Here is a 23,776-nt window from a genome sequence, read left to right as displayed (position 1 = left end):
CAGTCTAGAATGATCGAACTCCTGGTGTGATGACGACAGTATTTGACGTCACAGACCCTCCCCCTTCACGAAATCCTGGCTACGTGCTTGATTGTGACTTACCCTGTATTTATGAAAAGGTCTAGTCAAAGCAACTCCTTAATAACAACTCATTTGATACTTTAAAAAGCCTGATAGAGTAGCTACAATACCTCTGTGACTAATGTTCAATTGAGGTCTCTGCTCAAACCTTTTACCTCCTTCTGTATTGTTTCACTATACGGCAGGACTTTAGAAGGAATGTGGCAACTTGTCCAATCTACGTAGACTGATGAAGTGCGTGTTGTTTATGTTTTCTCTAGAACATAAAAATAAAATTGAATATTAGTTTAACATAAGGCATAAAGCATAAGTAAAAATTTAAAAAGATAAAAACAGAAAAACATTTTAGCAATATACGACATTGCACTATTTCATTTTTGTGGCCAAGTAACTAAAATAAGTATTTTCTATGCGTGAGGTCCTGAGGTCAACCCCCGATGAGAGTAATTCGCCTCAGATACAAATACAAGCAGTAGTTTCTATTTTTTAAGTTTTAACGTCCCATGATTGTATAGTAAGGCACAGACGGACTGTGATTAGACAGATTATAATGGTGGAATTAAGAAATTGGAAGGAAACCGAGGAAAGCGATGCATGATGTTTGTCTACCATAAAGTTCACTCGGTGCAGGCTGGAATTGAACCAAGGATCCGACACACCAGAAGTGAATGCTCTACCACCAAGCCACCGCGGCCTCAGTCCTATAATTGGTGGAATTAATGCAAATATCACGATGATATTTCACTCCCGGACATTTGTGTGCCATTTTCCACAGAGGCTATGTATATATGAAGGAATAAAAACTGTCGGCAAACACTTGATCAGAGGATATTAACCCAACCTACGTTGTGTGCTCTAATTTCTGTGCTTTCTCGTCGGAGATCGAACCTGGGACTCCACCAGGGCCGGATTAAGAGGGCAGCTTAGGGAGACTACAGCCCCAGGTCTCTAGGTGGACAAGGGCCCCTATTCTGATCAAAATCTCAACTGGCTATGTAAAAAGAATCATGAAGATACAATCATCATAAAATAAAATATGACCAAAAATATGAAACATATTAGCTTAACTTGCCTACTGTACTTTCACAGAAAAGTATTAGGCGAAGTCAGCAGGGGCCATGTATTTTTTTCTAGCCCTGGGCCTTCAGATGAGTTAATCCGGTCCTGGACTCCACGCACTGAAGACTGTGCTAGCTATTAGAGCAGCGAGAAAGGAATTAATTATGACAGAAGAGATTGCAGTACTATTCTAAAGTGTCCGAAATTTAAATATTTTACTAACTCCACTGGGCATTAGTTTCGATCGCACTTCATTCAAATGGGCTACTGTCAAGTACAGGTCCTAACCAAATTACTAAGACAACCGAAATTATTTTCAGAGGGAGGGGCTATCTTAAATTCACGTTACATTTATAATTTCCTTCTGCAAAACTGCTATTATGTATTATGTCAAATACGATTGTCCTTAAGGGTCTTCACTACAGCGAAATTAAACTATCGCTAATTTTAGAGTTTTTCTGTAATATCTTGAAAACAAATAAAAATATTCAAAAAGCAGAAACGTAGTTAACTAGACAATACGATTTTGCATGTGATACCTTTACCACAATTCACCTATCTGCTTTTGGTATGCAGCTATTTACAGAACCCGCAAAAAATGCTAAATCTATCTACAGTTGCAAATCGAAAGCAGATACATGAGTTGTCATAACGGTATCAAATGCTAAGTCGTATTGTCTAGTTCACTACGTTTCTGCTTTTCGAATACATTTATTTGTTTTCAAGATATTACAGAAAAACTCTAAAATTAGCGGTAGTTTAATTTTGCTGTAGTGAAGACCCTTAAAGACCTATGTAAAAACAAAGAGTTTTTGAAATTCATTCAACAATTAGCTTGATTTATTGTGGTTTTCAGAGTTTCTGAAATTTGAAAACTGATTACAATTTGAATATGCAATTCTATGTATGAAGTGGATAAAGAAGGAACTAACCTATAGAAGACTTTAAAACATGTGAAACTTTCATTTAAAAAAAAATAAAAGAAAAAGAAATAAAGAAATACCGGAGCAGCTAGAGGAAGCCTACAAATGAAAAGCTGCTCCGGAAAGGTCACTTGATTTTAAGAAAACAGGAAACGACTAAATCTCTCATTTAACGATGCAAGACATCATTGTCATGTCAATAAGGAGAGAAATAGCAATGGTAACAAAGCAGTTATTTTTTTTACTAATTTTTATTTTTTCTTCTTTTTGCCATCTTTCGGGGAAACAAAATGCTACAATTATTAAAAGTTTAAATCGAGTTATCTATTGGAACCCACAATATTTGTTTTCAACGTTTTTGTGGAGAGAGTGTTCGCTAGGATCCTGCACCCCTTCCAGCTACGGGTCCTTCATCAGACCCGTATCCACGGGGGGCTAGGGTGGGCCTGTCCCCACTAAATTTTCACTGCACCCCGTAAAAGTTTCACGGTAGGCTTGCAAATGAACTATAATATGGTTGGGTCGGCCCCCTCTAACCTCTACCCGGCCTCCCTACGTTTTGGGACTGGCTACCGACCTGCCCTTAATTCTTGGAGCAATGCCTAACCTCAATTAAAGAAATGATAACTTAAGAAATTAAGTTAAATCTATGTCTTACATGCATTTCCTCATCATATGGATAGACTGAATGTGGAGGAATTAATGGAAAAATCAAGAGAAACTTCACCTTCAATTTTATGGTTAAATATGAGCGTTTGAATATAGTGTGGAGTGTTTAGGCCGCCTCGTCTGCTTTGACTTTCCTGGGATGAACAGTTGCGCAGTGCTAGAGCACTTATCTTTTGTGTATGGGGTCACTGGTTCAATCTCCGTCCAAGTAAATTTGTAGGATCACGTCCATGGGTTTTCTCGGGTACCCCCTTATTCTTTCTTATTAGCTTAAAGGACATAATCGTGGGACGTTAAACTAAAATATTTCATTACATTTATTTGTTTTTTACTTTCTCATTTCAATAATACCTAGTTATATACCACAATGAGTACACTTCAGATCTTCTATATATTAAAATGCAAGCTTTATATGTTTATGGTGAAGAAAAGTTTATATGTTTGTCTCCAATCCTTTCGACAAGGAGATCCCGAAAATCACAAGTGCTAGAAACTTTTCCTGGTCCATTCCAAATTGTGTGTGGATTGTCCAGTTTTAATTGAATATTTAAAAAGCTTGCTATTAAAAAAAAAAGAAGTAAAGCATGATATCCTATGAGTTACACATTCCAACACCACCTAGTTGTACACAAGGGTTGTATATCTCTCAGGCGTTTGTTTCATGGCCAAATGATAATGAAAATCGAAGGATAACCGTTTCTCCAGTCTAAGATGAATCTTTATTGTTTGGAGTGTTTTGTCTAATTAACACCATATATCACTGACATTATGATTAATTGTGTGTGTAATGTATTTGCTTATTACATACTGCATACAAGAAGAAAGAAAACACTGATCATACATGAATTAGAAATTCCAACCGGAAGTAGCTCAATCTTCCAAACAATGCGAGATATTGAAAAAATAATAGAGGTAATCTCCTCTTTATGGTACCCTTTGCCGATTTTCATCAAGGCGTCTTTCACTTGTGTCTGTAAAGGGGCAGTACAGATGTTGTGAGGAATGACAAGGAGATTCATGCTCATATGTGAATGATGCGTGCACTGTAGAGAGCGAAGGTAGAGCTAGTTAATATTAATTTGTTTGCTTTTTCGTTGAAGTCTAGCGCCCTTGACGTGACCCTACAGTTTTAATGTGAAATCCAAAAGGGTCTCGAGATCTGAGTAGCAAAGACACGCGCTAATAGACCAGCAGGGAGGGTATCGCGACATTAATAATGCAAGTTGTAAAAATATCTTTAAAACTGTCGTTTATCTGTATATAGCCTTAAATCTCCCTCGTGACTAAGCGGTTAACGTACGCGCCCTTGGCGTAAGATACGTGGTTCGATTCCCGACGGAAGCTCATGTGTTTCGGATCCCATGTGAACTATAGGTCCACGTCTCATATAGCCACCGATGCTAAACTGACAATCAGTCAAATCAAATCAAATCTATATAACTTTAAAATCTTAACCCTTTTAAATTATATCTCCTATTTTTAGATGATAGGACAAAAACAAAATTTTCATTATTCGATTTTAAAAAGTACCAATAAAGTTTTATACTTCGGCTTTTTCTTGTTTCAAGCCTGGAGACATTCTAGGACACGTTACGTATGCTTTCATGCCTTTATTCGTCGAGAGATAGGGCGTTATGACATCATAACCTTAATTTTTTCTTATGCCTTTTTTTACTATTTTTGCCTTGTTTCTTTTGCACCTGGAAGATTGACATTTTGCCCACTCATTCAGTGCATCAATCAGTATTTATTTAGATTTTATCCAGATCTTTGCAATAAAACAGGGGGATTCAGAAGGGCAAAAAGTTTTTAAAAAACTTTAACATTTTTTTTTTATTTTTTGGAATCTTCCCGCATCAAACACATAATCGGAGACATGTGAATGGTACAGTTTGGAAGGCTGTTGTATTCTGAAGAGAATGATATAAGAACTATGATTCTACGATATATAGGAATATCTCAGGAAACTTTTACCTAAGATCCTGTTTTATACAGGAACCTCTGGTATTGTGGGGATATTATTTTTTGGCGGGCTCACTTTTCCAGATAGAAGACTAAAATTTTGCACGCACATTCAGTGCACCCCTTGCTATTTCTCAAATTTGTTTCAGATCTCTTCGTTAAAACAGGGGGGTCCAAACGGGCAAAACGGTTAAAAAAAGGATGTTTTTAACAAAAAAATCCTTTTTTCACAATTTTCCCGCCTCACACGATGAAGATATGTGAATGGTGTCATTTGAAAGGCTGTTTGATTCTGAAAAGAATGATGTACGAACTATGATACTAGGATAAATAGGGATGTCTCAGTGACTTTCTTATATTACATCCGGGTCACTGGGGTACTGTGGGGATGTTCTTAGCTTATTGATAAATATTTTCTCGCCCTTACTATTCAAGATAGAAGCTTGAAATTTTGTACACACATTTAGTAGTATACTTCTTAGTACTTTTCAGTTGATTTTGAGACCTTTGCGCTAACACAGGATGGTCTAAAGGGGTTCAAAATGTTTAAAAAATCTGAAAAGATCACAATTTCGCTCCTCAGAGACATGATATGGAAATATGAATAATACCGTTTAAAAGGCTGTTCTGTTCTAAAAAGAATGAGGTATAAACCATGTTTCTAGGATAAATAGGGATGATGCTATAGTTGCTTGACTGAAAGTATATAATTTACCTTTTTAAAAGCCATAATTATAAGGGTATCACACCGTCCTCCTCCCTATCTTTGCCCACTGTCATATTTTTTCGGTTAGCGTACGCGCCTATGGCGTGGAAGACCCGGGTTCGATTCCCGGCGGGAGCTCAGGTGGTTCGGATTCCACGTTGATCAGTAGGTGCACGTGTAATATAGCCTCCCTGCTGAACAGGACGTTAAACTCAAAATCATCATCTCATCTCATGTAGGGATGGGACTTGGGTATTTACCCACTGGGTAGGTAAATAAAAATTGGGTAAATACCCGGTAAATACCGAAATTTTATTTTCCTACCCAAAAAATGGGTATTTATTACAAACTGCAAGATTACGTAATAAGAAGACGTAGTGGGTTCTAAATAACACTTGAAGTGAACATGGTACCAAAGAAAGGAAAACCCTTGACGAAGACAATGACATGACACTTTTTCCGTGTGTGAGATAGGTGGAGACATCAGCGGTGATGATGCCATATATTCATTCCATATATCCGATGAAGCTGATGAATAATCTTGGTAGAAATGTCACCTCAAAACGAGATAACGTTTTGCCCGTAAGTGTATAGCTAGAATATTTCGAGAACAATGTTAATTCTTGAATGTTCTGTAATTCATTTGTTCTTTTATTTCATTTCATTTTATTTATCCTCCATTCTGTACAAACTTGGAAATAATTTTCCGATAGTACATGGGATTCGTCATGGTTAATTGATGCAGTACATATATTATACACATTTGTTAAACATAATTCATACTTTTATACATTACAGTAATTTGAAATATCATTATACCAATACTACAGCATACCTTATACATAAATGAACCTATCTTGTTACTTTGCAACTACTATTTACATTGTGACTATTTAATTGATTATATTCATCTATTGTATAGAAGCAATGTGACAATAGGTATTCTTTTAATTTTCTTTTGAATGTAACATTAGACTTAATTACCTTTAATTTGTTTGGTAACTTAAGATAGAAATGCCGTGGATGATGATGCTGTCAAATGAGATGTTAGAAACCAGAGTAAACTAACGGCATTTTGCCGTCGCCTTATGCAGAGTCGTTTTGACTTATGACTAGAGTCATACTAAACGCTCGACTACTGCAGGAATCTTATGTTAGTCGATCCTTTAGTATGACACTAATCACGCGTCAAAACGACTCTGCATAAGGCCCCCGAATTCTAAATTAAAGTATGAAATCATTTGAATTAGGCGTATGAATCTGATGCCATCCAATCAGAAACTAATTAAACAAACTGACATAATCGTCATGAGAAGCCCATTTTCCAATGGTATTTTATCTCTCTTGTTTCCAAGAATGATAATTTCATACAAAGTATGAAAATACAATTACTTTGTTTTGGCTTAAGATAGTTCAATTTTTATTTCATTTTGATGTGTAGCTAGCAAGTGTAGTGTAAATGTGAAAGTTCCCACTCATACTCATGCTCCTACTGTTTTATTTGTAGTTATTAAAGCATGCATAATGTAACAGAAAATATATATTTCAAATCATGTCAATTTTAATAACTTGTCGCACATAGTCATTTGTAGAATGTAAATTAAAAGAAAGACACTTATTCGCGTTCCATGTTCTATTTTAGTTTCTTTAATTACAGAAAAAATAACTGTGCTCTTTTTTAGGGTCAACAGTTTCTAAAAAATAAGTTCTCTGGAGAAACATACTTATTTTATGTTACTATTATCAAAACAGGAACGACCACGTAACTTATATTACGGAAAATAATAAATTTACTGTCTTTTGACATTTGTTTTAGTTTCTACTGGATCTACTGTTACTTTTAAATTACTTTTACGTACTGCAAAAAAAAAACGCCTGTATCACATATAGTATTGAAAAAGTAAAAACCCGTATATTTACCCAATTTGGGTAAATACCTGGGTATTTACCCAAGGTATATACCTAAAAAATATTTACAGGTAAATATCCCATCACTAATCTCATGTAATATTTTAGAAACTGGGGGACGTCATACACATTTTTTGGAGGTGGGGTCGGCGTCCCCCAGCGTTATCTGTTACTTTTACCCCTGGGGAGAGGCTTCTTCCCGCATCTGGGGCCCACTCACGGAACAACCCTGATGGTATTTTATTTACTCACGAACACACCAAGAAGCTTAAAACAGCACAGTATGCAACAAGGGTTAGTTAGTACACATACCGATTCTTCTCAAATTTTCTTAAATTGTTCTCTATAACTGCGTCCAGTGATTCTATGAATACAATTTTGTTTGTTGATACATAGATTAGTTATTTAGAAAAGAAGAATGAAATGAAAACTGGGGCAACTTACCGCACTTATTTCCTGTTAGACGTGGAGTTGTAAATTTTATAGTTGGTATGGCATGGTGTATTTAACAGCCACCGCCCACAACCATCGGAAGATCTTGTAGCACTGCGTTTCCGTTAATTACATGAGACTCCAGCGTCACAGATCCAGCTGAAATATAAAGATAGGAGGAAGTGAATATAAAACTCGTTCAAGGTCTTTGAGATTCGTCACTAGAGCAGCAGTCTCTCAATACACGTGGAGATACATTTGCACTCGTGAGCAACGGGTAGGTTTTGATCAGTGTTGCCAAACAATCAACGAGAAAAAGTGGCAAAATCAATAGGTAACAGCGGACAGAAATAGCTAGGAAAAAAGATTACGCAATGGACTAGAAAAAGCTAAATAAATTCGGTTCCTATACATCTATATTCTATATTTATAAAAATGAAAGTTTGTATGTTTCTGACGTCGTTCTTCTTGAACAACCCGACCGATTCCGATCAAATATTCAACATACATGAGGTTCAGACCTGTGTGTTTTTCATAATTTCATCTTAACTCTCTCTCTCTACATATATACATACATATATACATAAATGTACAAGTTTATATATATAAGTACAAGTTATAAATTTTTAATATGGATGAGGTTCAGGCCTGGGTTGTTTCTTCTTATTTCGCTTTAACTCTGCAACTTAGTGGAGGGGGATGGGGAGATTTTTAAAAATGATAGAAAATAGCCTATATTAGTACCGAATTCATTTTTAAGGGGTTGCTGACATGAACAGTGACACTTCCGACGCCGGTTAAATCCACATTCAGCCGTTTATTTCCAAAGTGAAACGTATTCTTCCCGTGCGAAGAACGCGTATTCTGTTAGTGATAATATAAAATTAAGATAAACTCCCCTAACAGAAATAAATGTCATCGTCTTCTTTTTCTTCAGGTTTAGGCGAAGCTTCTTTTGTCTCAGTTGCTGGTATCGGGCTGCTTTCGTTTTAACTAGTTGCAAAACTGCGGCTGTTTCGTATACAAAAGTAACACACTTTTGAACATGGCACAATTCAAATCTCACTCTTAACATTGAAGAAAGCGTTTTTGGATTCAGCCTGTTCCTGATTCTATTTTTGATTATACGGGTATTTAACTGGTTAAATAACTAACTAACTAACTCTATGGCCTATGGGACCCGGAGGTTCAATGCCGCGTTCACAAAAGCTCTCCACTGACTTCTATCCTTAGCTAACTGCATCCAGTTTCTACTTCGTATTTCAATCTCTGCGAGATCCACCTTAATATTGTCCTCCCATCTGCGCCTAGGTCTTCCTAATGATCGTTTTCCGATTGGTCTTCCAGTCAAGTCTTTGAAAGCGTATCTACTTTCTTCCATTCTAGCTACATGACCCGCTCACCTAAGCCTCCTACACTTGACGACCCTAACAATGTTGGGTAAACCGTATAAATTATGTAGTTCCTCGTTATGAAGTTTCCGCCATTCCCCGTTCCCGTTCCTCTTGGGTCCGAATATTCGTCTCGGGATCTTGTTCTCAAATACTTTCAGTCTATGTTCTTCCCTCAGAGTAAGTGACCATGTTTCGCAGCCATACAAAACAACAGGCATGATTATCGTTTTGTATATTTTAAGCTTCAAATTCCTCGAGAGAATTCGCGACGGTGGAAGAGTTAATATGCAAAAAGAAGAAAGAAAAAGAAAAGAAAGAAAAGAAAAAAGAAAAAGCAAACGAAACTAATTTTGAAAATAGACTCTCTTTTCCAGTATCTCTGTACTGATTTACTTTCTTTGTAAAATTTTACTAATTGCGTGACATTTATATCCACCACTCATTTTCAAGTTCAGAAATATTATCTTCAACTTCCAAAGTGAAAGATAAAGCTAAATCAGTAAAGGACTGTTACACTGGTTTCAATTCGTATTGGTACTGAGAAGCGACATTTTCTGAAGGATCTCTACACTATATTATTAAGAAGACTTTTCCGAGTTTCTTCAAGGAATTTGTTACTAAACCTTACACGTTTTCCCCGAAAATTTTTCTCAATCTTTACTGATAACTTACAGGTTTTGAGCTCATTCTCCACTAAAATCTTTGGGTTTTACGTCTCACGGTTATGTCGGCTCGATTAAAGGAGACGGTAATAATTAGAAATGAAGGGAATGGTGTAATAAATAAAGTGGGAGGAAACGGAAGAACCCCGAGAAAATCCACGCACACGGTGTTTGTCCATCATAAAGTTCACATGTGGCGTGTTGGGAACATTTTCTGAAAAAAGATAGATAAGGGGACAAATCAATATAATCATTAATGCTATCTTTTAGGTCAATTTTGTCAGTCGGGTTTAGAATGCTACAACTTTGAAAACAAATCAAACTTCAGAGAATTCCAAAATTAAGCATATAATGAATAAAAAAATGAGTGAACTCAGAAAATTGCTAGAAATGGCTAAAAGCAAAAAAGTATATGGCTAGATCATTCCTTAGCGGCTATTTCGAAAATTTATGGCTAGCAAGGTTCTTGAAATGGCCAGATCTAGCCACAAAGTGGCTAAATTGGCAACCCCTAGTGACTCCAAGACGGCAGACGCCAGCGAACGATATAAACACAAACACACAGGGTTGCCAAGAGGAGAGCAATTATATTGTTGCTTACAGTTTATTTGATTGATATAATACGACATCCTTTTCTAGTATCTAAGCCAACGACAATATATATCTCATGTTTAAAAGGGTCCGATTCGCACACAGAGACCATACTCGTTATCCAATCAGTCAATGTGAGACAAGTTTCAACAATATCATTTATATTTATATGGTAGCAGTGGCGGCGGAAACGGTCGTGTAAACCGCCCCACAAGACAGGAGTCCCCAAGTGATTAGTTTCTCAGTATGCTTATTAGGGAATTTTTTTCACGTATACCGTAATTGTTAATATCTTTAACGATAGTTTTTCGTCTTTCCTTTTTTTTTAATGATGTAGGTTGGAGTTCAAACGTATGATGGAAGATTTCTATATTCAATATAGATAATACTTTCATGATGTGCTTTTAGACACAAATAAGATAGGGGAAAATCGAAGCAAATGGATGGTATTACACCAGGTTAAAATCAGACATATCCCTTCCAGATATACACATCGGTATACATCAAACGATCATTGAAACATTTTATCTTTAAGATTTCGCTCCCTGATTTTAGTAAATTGATCCATTAACAGAATATGTAAATATTATTCGTAGTAAGAAAAGAGGGAATTGAAACCATTGATTGTAAGTTTCTTGCTTACATCTTAAGCTGCAACCCCATTTTTTTTCTACGGGGAATTAAAATAGTTTATAAGTTTAATTAAAAATATAAAATATTGGTATAAAGAAAAACTTAAAGAACGTAAGTCACTTTGATTCTTCAAAATGGAAAATTTGTAATATTTGTGAGTCATATCAAAATTTAAACAGTGCCTTCAAAGTGAAAGACTATTGGTGGCGCGGTGGAGATGGTGGATCAGTGGTAAAGCGCTTTACTTCTGGTGTGAAGGTCCCTGGTTCGATCCCCGAAAATGTAAGCTTGTGGTGGACATCGTGCCCGTAGAGTTTCTTGAGGTACTCCGGTTTCCTCCTACTTTCTCATTCCACAAATTCTTAGATAATCATGCACTTGCTTCATTCCTCGTCACATTTAGCCTAAACTGCATAATCAAGGTACTTTAAACTGAAATATTTCATTTCATTTTCATATTCATTATTAGTGGCCCTAAAGCCAGATGGGACAGATTAGGTTTGGCACCACTGTGTGGTAGCGTAGAGGTGTAGTAATGCTGTTAATTCAAAGATTTTAAGAAACTATAGTAAAGACTAGAATGTATATTCACCTAAAGTATACTGGATTGGACAAAAGCGTGTTTCATTGTATCACAACGTGATCTGCGTTACATACTGTCTTTCAAACAAAAATATTTTTGTATCCATCGCAAAACAACCGTCTGAGCAGTAATCATCATAATATTCGCTAAACACCAACTCATGAACATATACAAACATTTATTACTGAAATTATGATTCTTCCAAAACTTTTTTTTTTTTTTTGGTAATCAATGTTAATCAATTCCTGCATTACTCCTGCATTTGTAGTTCTTTTGCATCAAGAGGGCAACAACATCAAAATACGAATCCAACACACCAAGCGCGCACCTAGAAATTTTTGTTCGGGTAGGTTCCAAATTTGAACATATAGGTTACAAATATTCGAACCCACCAGGAATGGGAATGGCGAGTGGCGGAAATTTTATAACGAGGAACTACATAATTTATAACGTTTACCAAACATAGTTAGGTTCATCAAGTGTACGAGGCTCAGGTGACAAGTGAGGTAGAAATAATGGAAGAAAGTAGGAACGCTTTCAAAGTTTCAACTGGAAATCCAATCGTAAAACGACCATTAGGAAGGCTTACACACAGATGGGAGGGTAATAGGTATTAAGACGAACCTCACAGAAAAAGGAATACAAAGTAGAAACTGGATGCAGTTGGCTAAGCACAGAAGTCAATGGAAAGTTTTTGTGAACGCGGCATTGAGCCACCGGATTCCATAGGCCATAGAGTTAGTAAGTAGGATAGTTAGTTAGTTAGTTTCCTAGGTTACGTCCAAAATGCAAACACAAACATATTATGAAATAAATAGAGTCGTCAAGCCTACACCACGTGAACGAGTTTTGTTCGTATAGCGTAATATTTTTCCAATATCAAAATTCAAACTACACTGAAAAATAAATTGTAGGTGGCGTACTTAAAAAGATAGGTTACATGCGTAATTCCTGTACTTTTTGGACTTGACATACAGCAGACGAATAACTGAAAACGCATGTTTTATAATACCTTCTGTATAAGTGTTCCATCTATACGTGCTTTCTGTATGAAACAATGTAGGAGGTCAGGATCTCACATACAAATGGACGTATATAACATATAGCTGACGAAGGTAACATAAGTATATGCATGTGATATACGGAAAACTGTTAGATGTCAGACATCCTGCAACGGCATGATGTAACATCTAAGGGCAGTGCCTATGTAGCATACGGACAGCGTATCCTCCGTACTGATTTCTATAATAAGCAAGAGGATACCGTATATTTGTACAATATACCGCTGTCTGGAGAATGGATTTTTCTCTGTGTAGTAATAGATTTCTACCATGTCTGGTTTTACAAAGACGTAAAAGTGAAGATGAAATGTACTTTAGAAACGATTTATGAACTGATTAAAACAGCTTCTCGCTAATTATTACCATTTTTTGCTCTATAGTGATTAACCTTAAAACCGGAAATGGTTGATTTACCCAATTTCCGGTGAATGGATCACTTTCGTCAACGAACTCGGTTGTCAACATCTGAGCCTGTACATTGTGGTCAGTAGCTCTTAAGATTTTTTTTTTTGTTCTCAGGACGAACATAGAATAAATATTGCCTATAAATTAAATTTGTAATTGTTAAATTAAACTTCTTAAAAATAAATCTAATAAAAAAGAATTGCTCAGTAGCAGAGTTGCTGTCTTTTCAAAGTCAAACGAGGTCATAACCTGGTATTGCCAAATCTTCAATAACAAATTTACTTACAGTGGACGAATACTGTTAAATATTGTGGAAGTTATAACGTCTAACATAGCAAAAGTATACAGAATGTATGCAAGGATCACACATGGGACAATTTTAGAACACAATTCGAACGTTTGGCATCTCTAATTATACTCGCACTGCATCTACGTCTTGATTTTTTAAAAGACTCATCAATCTAAATAATTAGAAAATGTTTTAAATGTTATATATATATAAATCTGAAAGTCGCTTTTCGGTCGTCTGTTTTCGGCCGTTATATGCATAATGCCCGTAGTGAACAAGTTTGCATGGAAGTAGACAACCCAAATAACCTTACCGCACTCCAGGTTGCCTAACGTTCTGCATGTGCAACAAATTTGCACATCTATTAGTATCTAGATCAGCGCTTCAGAACCTTTCTCAACATGCAGCACACTACAGGTGTAACTTGAATTCTCGCGGCACACTCATATAGATATTATTATTATTATTATTATTATTATTATTATTATTATTATTATTATTATTATTATTATTATTATTATTATTATTATTATTATTATTATTATAAAATACAGTGGTAATTTTTTCTGTGATTACTCATATCCTTTTCACAGAGAAGAAAGCTCGATCACTGGTTTTCCCTTGTGGTAAATCATTATGTTTATTTTTCATTCTAATTTAAAAATAGAAGACAATTGCAATGAAATGTTGGGCTCAGGTTTTTAAAATACCCTTTCTTTTTCGAAAACTGTATCCAACCTTTCACTAAGAACGAAGATCACTAAATAAGGAACGAATAAACAAATCTCTTTTACTTTCAAAACACAAATATAGGAAATTTGTATGCATGTTTGCTTTGCAAAAGGATTGAATGATATTTTAAAATTTCAAGTTACGAAATAGTCTGCAACAATAAAGAAGCAATAATGATCATAACAATGATAACAAATACTTTTCAACATTAAAAATGTCAGAAAAGTAACACAGCAAGAAACTTAAAATTGTAGATTGATAGTAGAGGTTCATAGAAATGTAAAATACAAATATACATTTTTTTCAATGTCTTGAAATTGCATTGCTATAGAATTAATAAGTTTGTCTCGATCTCCTCGCGGCACACCAGCGGCCCATTCGCGGCACACCGCACAGTGGGCCAGAATCAGAATCTGACTGGAAAAAAGTAGTTTTGGCAACTACGTCTAATCTACATTCGAACAGCACAGTTGTGTTAAGTAATAAATAAGGTTTCTTGTTGCGTATCAGTAAACACGTATAACAGCATATAGTGGCGGCAGCAGCACTTCAAAATTGATAGTTCATTATCTGTTTTATAGCGCGCTGAATTGGTATAGTATGAACGTAAGGTTTGCGGCTTAATTGCGCATGTGAAAAGGCAACGAACGATCGCAAAATAAGCTATGAGTAAAGGTATGTATATGTACTTGCTGTTTGACTAAAGTTTTGATTGATTGGTTAACGTTACTGTTCTGTAGAAGCATTTCTAGAAAGTCGAAGTATTCACGTATTGAAGAACTGCTATTGGAAATTGAAATTGAAATTCAAAAATGTATGTTCATGTCTGTATTGAGATCTTTCATCATGGTGTAGTTTGATATATGTATTTCGAAATACAGTTGTGATCTACTGCCCGTTCTTGCCCGATTTTTATATTTATCGTCTTTTCAAAGTTAGGTGTAGCGAGCCGGATATGCTCTTCGTGACGTGAAGAACCTGTACGAGATATTGCGTTCTAAACCATCAAACGAAGCACTTTATAATTATGATACGAACAGTTATGGAATGTAAATTCTTTCTGTAGATGTTTTTTGCAGTGTGAGAGTGACTTTAAGTGCCTTCAAGGAGTACGTTTGAGGAGGAAGTTTCTGTAACAGAGTTTCACATCTTTCCATTCACCATTGTGAACATACGTTTAGGGATATCATTTACTTCCTTCTCCTGAATTGGTACATTAGTAGGCTTTAAATTACGTATTTGCGTTTCCATTGAACATACCTCTTTTCTCGACAGTTCAGTTCTTTTTTCTGGTACAAGAATTTAATGGGTCGACAAAATCTAGGCGACGATGGTTTGGGATTTTGCTACAAAATTGCTTTGTCAACCTCCCGATCTGATGTTGAATACAACTGTAAGGGAACGAAGGAAATAGCAAATATATCTGAGCCACTAGTTCAATTTATCTTCTGTTTCAACTTTCTGCTTATATACATTATGACAACTGCTTCCATCGCAATCCCACTCACACACTAATTTCATTATTTCTCCATCTTTGATGCACTGTTTAATATAATCTTCATGTAAAATCACGATGCGCTCAACTGTCTGATTTACTATTGCTTCTAAATTATCTTCGGCTGACGTGTCAGTGACTATAATATTTTTTTCTCTGGGATAACGCTTTAATTTTGCTTCCCACACCACTTTATACGACAGATATATGTCACAATGTTTTGCCTTTGCACCTAGTCTCAAATGTGCATACTGTCTTTTTGTTAAGTTGTTATCTATAATAAGTGCCACGACTTCATTCGGAGAATAAGTGTTTGAGAGAATTTTGGCGAATGATAAGCCTTTTTGATTTTCGTTGCTCCCTTCGGTGTCGTTTGAGTGATTTCTCCTAATACAACCGCGGCATCTATTTTTGCAGCAGCTCTCAATGAACATTGGGCAGCCAACACCAGCTCTTACTCAGAATGCTTTGTAACGAGTGCTTGAACAACTTTTTTCTTCGACTTTGTTTCCGGATCTTCGAAGAGTTTACTAGGTCTGCCTCATTTGCTTGTCAAAGGCCTATGCTCTTGGCTTCAAGAGATCGTTTTGAAACCAGTAAATACTTTTTCAGAGAACTTAATATGTCCTTCCAACCAATCATTATATTTGGATACAAATTTATCAGTCATTCTATTACACAGCTTCCAACGCTTCTCGAAATCACTTTGAAGGCACTTAAAGTCACTCTCACACTGCGAAGAACATCCACAGAAAGAATTTGCATTCCATAACTGTTCGTATCATAATTATAAAGTGTTTCGTTTGATAGTTTAGAACGCAATACCTCATACAGGTTCTTCACGTCACAAAGAGCATATCCGGCTCGCTACACCTAACTTTGAAAAGACGATAAATATAAAAATCGGGCAAGAACGGGCAGTAGATCACAACTGTATTTCGAAATACATATATCAAACTACACCATGATGAAAGATCTTAATACAGACATGAACGTACATATTTGAATTTCAATTTCAATTTCCAATAGCAGTTCTTCAATACGTGAATACTTGGACTCTCTAGAAATGCTTCTACAGAACAGCAACGTTAACCAATCAATCAAAACTTTAGTCAAACAGCAAGTACATATACATACCTTTACTCATAGCTTATTTTGCGATCGTTCGTTGCCTTTTCACATGCGCAATTAAGCCGCAAACCTTACGTTCATACTATACCAATTCAACGCGCTATAAAACAGATAATGAACTATCAATTTTGAAGTGCTGCTGCCGCCACTATATGCTGTTATACGTGTTTACTGATACGCAACAAGAAACCTTATTTATTACTTAACACAACTGTGCTGTTCGAATGTAGATTAGACGTAGTTGCCAAAACTACTTTTTTCCAGTCAGATTCTGATTCTGCCCCACTGTGCACCGGTTGGAAAACGCTGATCTAGATAGTAGCACCAGATTGTGAATGCATAATACCTGTAAACAGTGAACAATATTACATGTAAGGCAGACAACCCAAATAACTTACCATGTGATCAAGATTAACTATCCTTCCGCATGTGCAATAATTGGAACATCTATTAGCACTGGACTAACGGAATAGTTTGGATTTTTGATTTCAAAATCTTTCGGTTTAACATCCCGCAATTACACCCTTGAGGCTAAGGAAGACGGATGATTAAAGTATGTGAATAATAATGGATCAATTTGTGGAATGAGAATGTTGGTGGAAACGGGAGGACCTCGAGGAAACCCACGGACGCGATGATGTTGTCCACCACAAACTTACTTGGCTAGGATCGAACCAGAGACCCAACGTACCAGAGATAAGCATTCTGCCACTGTGCCACCGTAGCGGCGGAATCAACTTTTGATATTACTATATTAAGAAGGGAGTAGGCGTAAGCCCGTCAGCCCCTTCGCTACGCCACTGATCTACAGTATGGATTTATGCATATACAATACACGATCTACAGTTATGATCTACAGTATGCATCTACTTTGAATAGTATGGTTGAATAAAATATATAAATTTCAATAACAGTTCTCCACTTCTGCCTAACGTACAGGCAGCTGTATCTTGTTTTATTAAATGCAATAGGAGTCAACTTTTCTTTCTTATTTACAAAGTTCCGAAACTTTATTTATAGTCCTTCCAATATTGGAATATATTACTTTGTGTGGTGATATTTTTCGTTTCTATTTACCACTTCATATCACAACAATCACTATAATCATATAATACCACAAACCAAGAAATGGGCTGTGTGTATTCAGTTTTAGAGTTCTATGTTCTGGCTACACTGACTTTCCACGTGCACAGAAGTATTCATACCTCCCCTCCCAACAACTCTTTCGATCAATAACAGCGAATAAACACACAGCAGGATGAACTTTCCTTATACACATACTGATGACGTCACGAAGTTTCTAGTTAAACGTGATATCAAGTTATAATAGGCTTATGCATGGTTAGTTTCGTTTCTTTCTCATTGTGTATGTGTGTGTGTGTGTGGCAGACAGAGAGAGAGAGAGAGCACCGTTCGCTTGATCTTTTAAAGAGTAAGAGTGAGACCGAGTAATTTCGGTGGTGCTTATATGTGTGAGAGGTTTAGAGATAAGGAATTATAAAAAACGTTTTAATTATAAAAAAAAAATATTTTCATTTAAAAATATATCTTTCAATATGTTTTCGGATTAACTTTGCATTATACGCTCGACTTCATCTTTATGTGTATCCGAAAGTAAATCTGGTTGTTCCCGATCGCATAAGGATCCAATTGGAGCAGGTAGTATAAATTGCATTGCATTGCATTGCATTCGAGTTCAACGTTCGTTTCAACACCAAGGTTTTATCGAGACCTAGACCTACAGATTAATGTAAAATCCGAACCATATGAGATTTCGTCAGAAATCGAATCCAGGTCTTCCAGGCCAAAGACGTGTACGCTAACCATGAAGATGTTATTATTATTATTATTATTATTATTATTATTATTATTATTATTATTATTATTATTATTATTATTATTATTATTATTATTATTATTATTATTATTATTATTATTGACTTCAGACTTGAGACTTCAATACTAATCTGAAATCGCAGATTGGTCAGTCAAACGCACGTACGACATTTCGAGCAGGAGGAACATGGGCGAAAATTATACAGGCTTTTGAAAAGAGCGCTACGTAAACAAGTTTGGCAACCACTTTTTAAAACTATCCAAGCAAAGGTAGTCATCACTTAAACTTTATATAACCTCTCGTATGTTCCTTCTTCTTTCATTCTGTCCTTATGCAAATTTGATGCAATATTAGCATGTAGTGAGCACCTAGCACAGTTTGATACATAATTTACCCACTTGACGACACAATTGCACCAAACAAGTCTTATCAGTAAAGGTACGACAATGACATCTGTCACAAAATACTTCTGCATTTTGAATGCACGACGAACTGCAGGCCGTCTTTTTTTTTTTTTTTTAACACATACTGGCTGAACCTGCGCTCTCTACACAGCGCAGCATTCATACGTATATAAGCATGAATCTACTTGTCATTCCTCATAATATCTGTACATGTCCCTTTAAGACACAAGTGAAAGACGTCTTGATAAAAATCGGTAAAGGGTACCATAAAGGGGGTATTTTTAATATTATGTTTTCAACATCTCGTACCGTTTGCCAGATTGCTACTTCCTGCTGGAGTTTCTAATCCTGTAAAAATCTAAATGTGGACTCTGCGGTGCTAGAATTTGTAAAAAGGTAAATATTGTGGCGTGCTAGTTTTTGGTAGAAGAGGAAACTAAGAAATTTTCCTTGAGAGTTTATTTGGGTTCAAATTCCGGGTACCAAAATTTATTTTTTACTAGCACCACCGTTGAAGTCTCCGCTCCTAGAACTAGGGTAGTTAATGACTCGATACGCCACTGTTTTCGATCTGGGTATGACGTTACGCATTTAAATTAAATTTAAAACAAGAATGAGGATGCGTTCTTCTATGCTAATTAACCCAAAAGCGTGATCTAAATAAACCACACGACGTCAGAAAAAAAAAAGAAAGGTTTGACATAGAAGTATCGGACTTCGAAGGGTACAGTAAAGCTATTTGGGTTTCAAACCCACGGCCTTTTTAATTAAAAATGTTTCATAAAAAATGAAGACTGATTTCAGAGTAATAAAAATCCCATCTTCCCGCGATATTCCTGGGCTTTAGGAAAATAAGATCCTCCTGAACCGTGAGAGTAAGCAAAAATTTAATTATTTTTCTCATGTAGCGTATTCATGTAATCACATGATGCAATGCTGAAAAAGAATTAGGTTCTAATGTCTGATTATCTAATGTAAATAGACGAACTGGATTGACTTTATCTTTCTATGAAAATTGGAATTGGAATACCACATACCGCTGCTACTCAGGTTCAAAAATAAAAATAATAAAAAAGAAGAAGAGGCATCTTGTGCTGGAACTAGGAACAAAAATAAAGAATGCGGTGTTGTTACACAAAATTTAAGATGATATTCACTTTTAATAAGATGTATTTGAAATTAAGTGAAATTAAAATTAAGTAACATTGGAAAGAGATAGCAATTGTTACATTTCATGTATGATTAGTGTTTTCTTTCTTCTTGCATGCAGTGTGTAATAAGCAAATACATTAGACATGCAATTAATTATAATGTCAATGATATATGGTGTTCATTGAAAAAAAGAAGCCCCAAACAATGAAAATTCATCTCAGACTGGAGAAATGTTTATCCTTCGTTTTTCATTATCATTTGTCCACGAAACATACGCCTGCGAGATATACAAGCCCTGCACATAAATATGTGGTGTTGAAATGTGTAACTCGTAGGATATGCTGCTTTACTTTCGTAAAATTTCAACACTTCCAAAAGAAATGAAATGAAATTTTAAAGTTTTACGTCCCACAGTTATGCTGGCTAGGCTAAAGGAGACAGGGATGATGAGAAATGAATGAAATGGTAGAATGAAGAAAGTGGGAGGAAACGGAAGAACCCCGAGAAAACCCACGCATACGGTGTTTGTCGACCACAAATCTCTCTTGCCCCGATCTGGGGTTGAACCAAGAACCCCGTGATGAACACTACCACTGAGCTACGGCGGCTCGTTTTAACACTTACAGTGTACCCTTAAAAAATGTAATAAAGAAATAAAGACCATTTTTAAAATATTTAATTAGATTGGGACAATTACACAAAATTTGCAATCGATGAGTGAAAACGGCATCTTTCTAGAAGCTATGGTTCCCGAGAACTCACTGTCGAAAGGATTGGCCATAAACATATAAACTTTTCTTCACCATAAACATTCACTTAGCATTTTAATATATAGATTGTAATGCTTTAAATAGACCTTTTCATTTCACTACGAATGTTTGCAAGAAAAGGTTTGTTTCGTAACTCACTGAGAAGGATAGGAACTCTAAGAAAACCTAGGCATATAAGTAGCATAGGGGAGGAGAGTCTAGAGTTCTGGCCTAAAAATGTCGTAGACAAATGAAAAGTACACGGAAAGAAGCGGCTAATCGACATTTTACATTTTTTTCTCAGGTTAAGCAATTTATAATTTTGCTCAGCGCCTTCTTTCCTTGTATAGATGTCTTCCTTATTTAAGTTTCTGTGCAATGAATCACTTTCTCCACAACATTTGTAGTGTATTTAGGAGTACAAGATAGCATCAACAGATAGTGTCCATATTGGCTTTTTCGCAAAAATTACAATGAGCCCCTTATGCATTCCGGTGCCAATAGTTGGAAATGTACAGTAAAGATGTAGTAATATAAATCTGATTTGAACTGAGCGTTCCTTAAGTGTCATTAAATGCCCAGTCTTGTGTGTTCATTCATTGCCTCAAATTCACGGAAATTCTAGCGTAGATGCATTTGAACGTATTATAAGTACCACAAGACATTATAATTATTAGAATGCATTATATGTACCTGCATAAATACAAATGAATCTGTGGACTATTATAATTCAAGGAACTAGTGCAGGTAAACCATATATCAACCAACAGTAAAACATATTTTTAAATTAAAGTTGAGGTAGTAAAGGGAACGGAATAGAAATACAGTAGGAACCCGAAAACTCGGCACCCGATAACCCGGTGTCACAGGGATTTTTTACCCCTGGAAACTTTTACCTCCTAGAAAATTTTACCCCCTGGAAATCTTTACCCCCTTGTGGGTTTCTGGTAACTTCAAAGGAAAAGTCAAAAGTCACATTAAAAATTCATATAATTGAATGTGATCTCTCAGTGTATGCACTCACTTTGGTCAAGATGGCTTTAAATCCGAAGATTTGGTAGGGGGGTAAAAATTTCCTAGGAAATTATTACCTCCCTCTCGGTTATTGGTTACTTCAAAGACAAACTCAAATGTTATATTATAAATTGAAAGCACTTTGTAGTATCTCTTAACAGACAGTCACTTTGGCCAAGATGTCTTTAAATCCGAAGATTTGGTAGGGGGGTAAAAATTTCCTAGGAAATTATTACCCCCTTGTCGGCTATTGGTTACTTCAAAGACAAACTCAAATGTTACATTATAAATTGATACCAATCTGTAGTATCTCTTAACAGACAGTCATTTTGGTCAAGATGGCTTTAAATCCGAAGATTTGGTAGGGGGGTAAAAATTTCCTAGGAAACTATTACCTCCGTGTCGGCTATTTGTTACTTCAAAGACAAACTCAAATGTTAGATTATAAATTTCTATCATTCCATGTTATCTGTTAACGAATGGACTCACTTTGGTCAAGATGACTTAATATCTTAAGATTTGATAGGAGGGTAATAATTTTCTGAGAAATTTATACGCTCTGTCGGTTTTTGATTACTTCAAGACCAATTGAAATGTTGCATTATAAATTTATATTTTTCGTGTTATGTCTTAACAGACGCACTCACTTTGGCCAAGATTGCTTTGTATCCGAAAATTTGAGAGGGAGTAATATTTCATAGGGAATTTATCCCCCCTTATCCATTCTTAATTATTTCTAAGACAAAATGTAATGTTAGTTTATAAATTGGTATTATACCCTGGTGTCTCTTAACAGACGCACTGATTGTCGGTAAGATGTTTTTATATCAGAAATTTTATAGGGGGTGCTTTTTCACCTAGGAGATTTATACTCTTGCATTGCTTCTGTGCTATTTCAAGAATAAGGTCAAATTTGTACATTATAAATTGATGTTAAATCGTTTTATGTCTTAACATACGCACTCACTTTGTGGACGATAAAGGATGGTTTTATTTTCGGAAAGTTCATAGGAAGATGATATATAAAGAAAGCTAAACTTATTTTTGTTTTTAATGAGATGTTGAAATACCAAATTAGATGACTGGAGTTAAATAGAGCCCGAAAATGTACACGTTTTTATAAGATAATTTTCACCCGTATCCTTCTCTTCCACTTCGAAATTCCAAAAATCGCTTCTTTTTGGTATCTTATGTCTCAGATCCTACGTACTGACTAAGCATAAGTTTCCAACTGGTAGGACTTGAGAATCTTCTTTTTACAAGCCGTGTACGTTGTTCTGGTGGGTAGCTCGCGCTACTTAGCTTAGCCATTTTGAACAGTGTTAACAACTTTATCAATGATTATATATCCAGTACGGTTTGAGATATCGAAGTGCTGTAAACGGTAAAATAAATTGTACGTTCATTGCAAACCATACATGTAACTAGATATAATATTTACCTAAGATTTTTTTTAAATAAAGACTTTCAAAAAATTCAAAATTTTCAACCCCTGTAACTTCGTTTCTATTAATTCAAAAACGTCATACCATGACCATGGTATTCAGCGCTAAAGTTCTTTAGATGTACATTATTCTGTGCATCTCTTTTGTTCTGTGTCTGCGTTAGAGGCTTCCAAACTTCGGATGTTTGTGATACCATAATATCTTTAACTTGCAACACTGATTAATAAAAGTGGCATTTTAGGTTTACAATTGACATGTTGGTTTGAAATATGTAATAAACTGACGTAGTGCCATTTGAAAAAATATAAACTTATATTTGGTTGGCTACACTGTTGTGAATTTCTGTCTAGAAAATCATTTATGTTATAAACTGTGCAATAACAGTTATCAAGATTATAAGGCAACTAATATCTAATATTTTACACTACAAACTACGTAATAATTTGGAATCAAAATCTG

General features: G+C 35.6%; 1 protein-coding gene across 7 annotated transcripts in view; it reads right to left on the bottom strand.

Annotated features, from left to right (window-relative positions):
* LOC145685795 (uncharacterized) overlaps window positions 1–23,776 on the bottom strand; it is a 276,175-nt gene that overhangs the window by 54,635 nt on the left and 197,764 nt on the right. For 2 of the 7 annotated variants that reach the window (XM_081758334.1, XM_081758333.1), the window contains exons 3-4: window positions 7,753–7,899; window positions 192–337 (exon numbers count right to left, since the gene is read on the bottom strand). The gene's annotated coding sequence lies outside the window, so the exon portion shown is untranslated. Of the gene's footprint in view, window positions 1–191; window positions 338–7,752; window positions 8,026–23,776 lie in introns of those variants that run through there. The other 5 variants (XM_081758337.1, XM_081758339.1, XM_081758338.1 and 2 more) reach the window with 5 other exon arrangements.

Source organism: Thermobia domestica, chromosome 5, assembly GCF_964235325.1.
Source record: "Thermobia domestica chromosome 5, izTheDome1.hap1.1, whole genome shotgun sequence".
Taxonomy (NCBI): domain Eukaryota; kingdom Metazoa; phylum Arthropoda; class Insecta; order Zygentoma; family Lepismatidae; genus Thermobia; species Thermobia domestica.
This window is presented reverse-complemented; position numbering and strand designations above follow the sequence as displayed.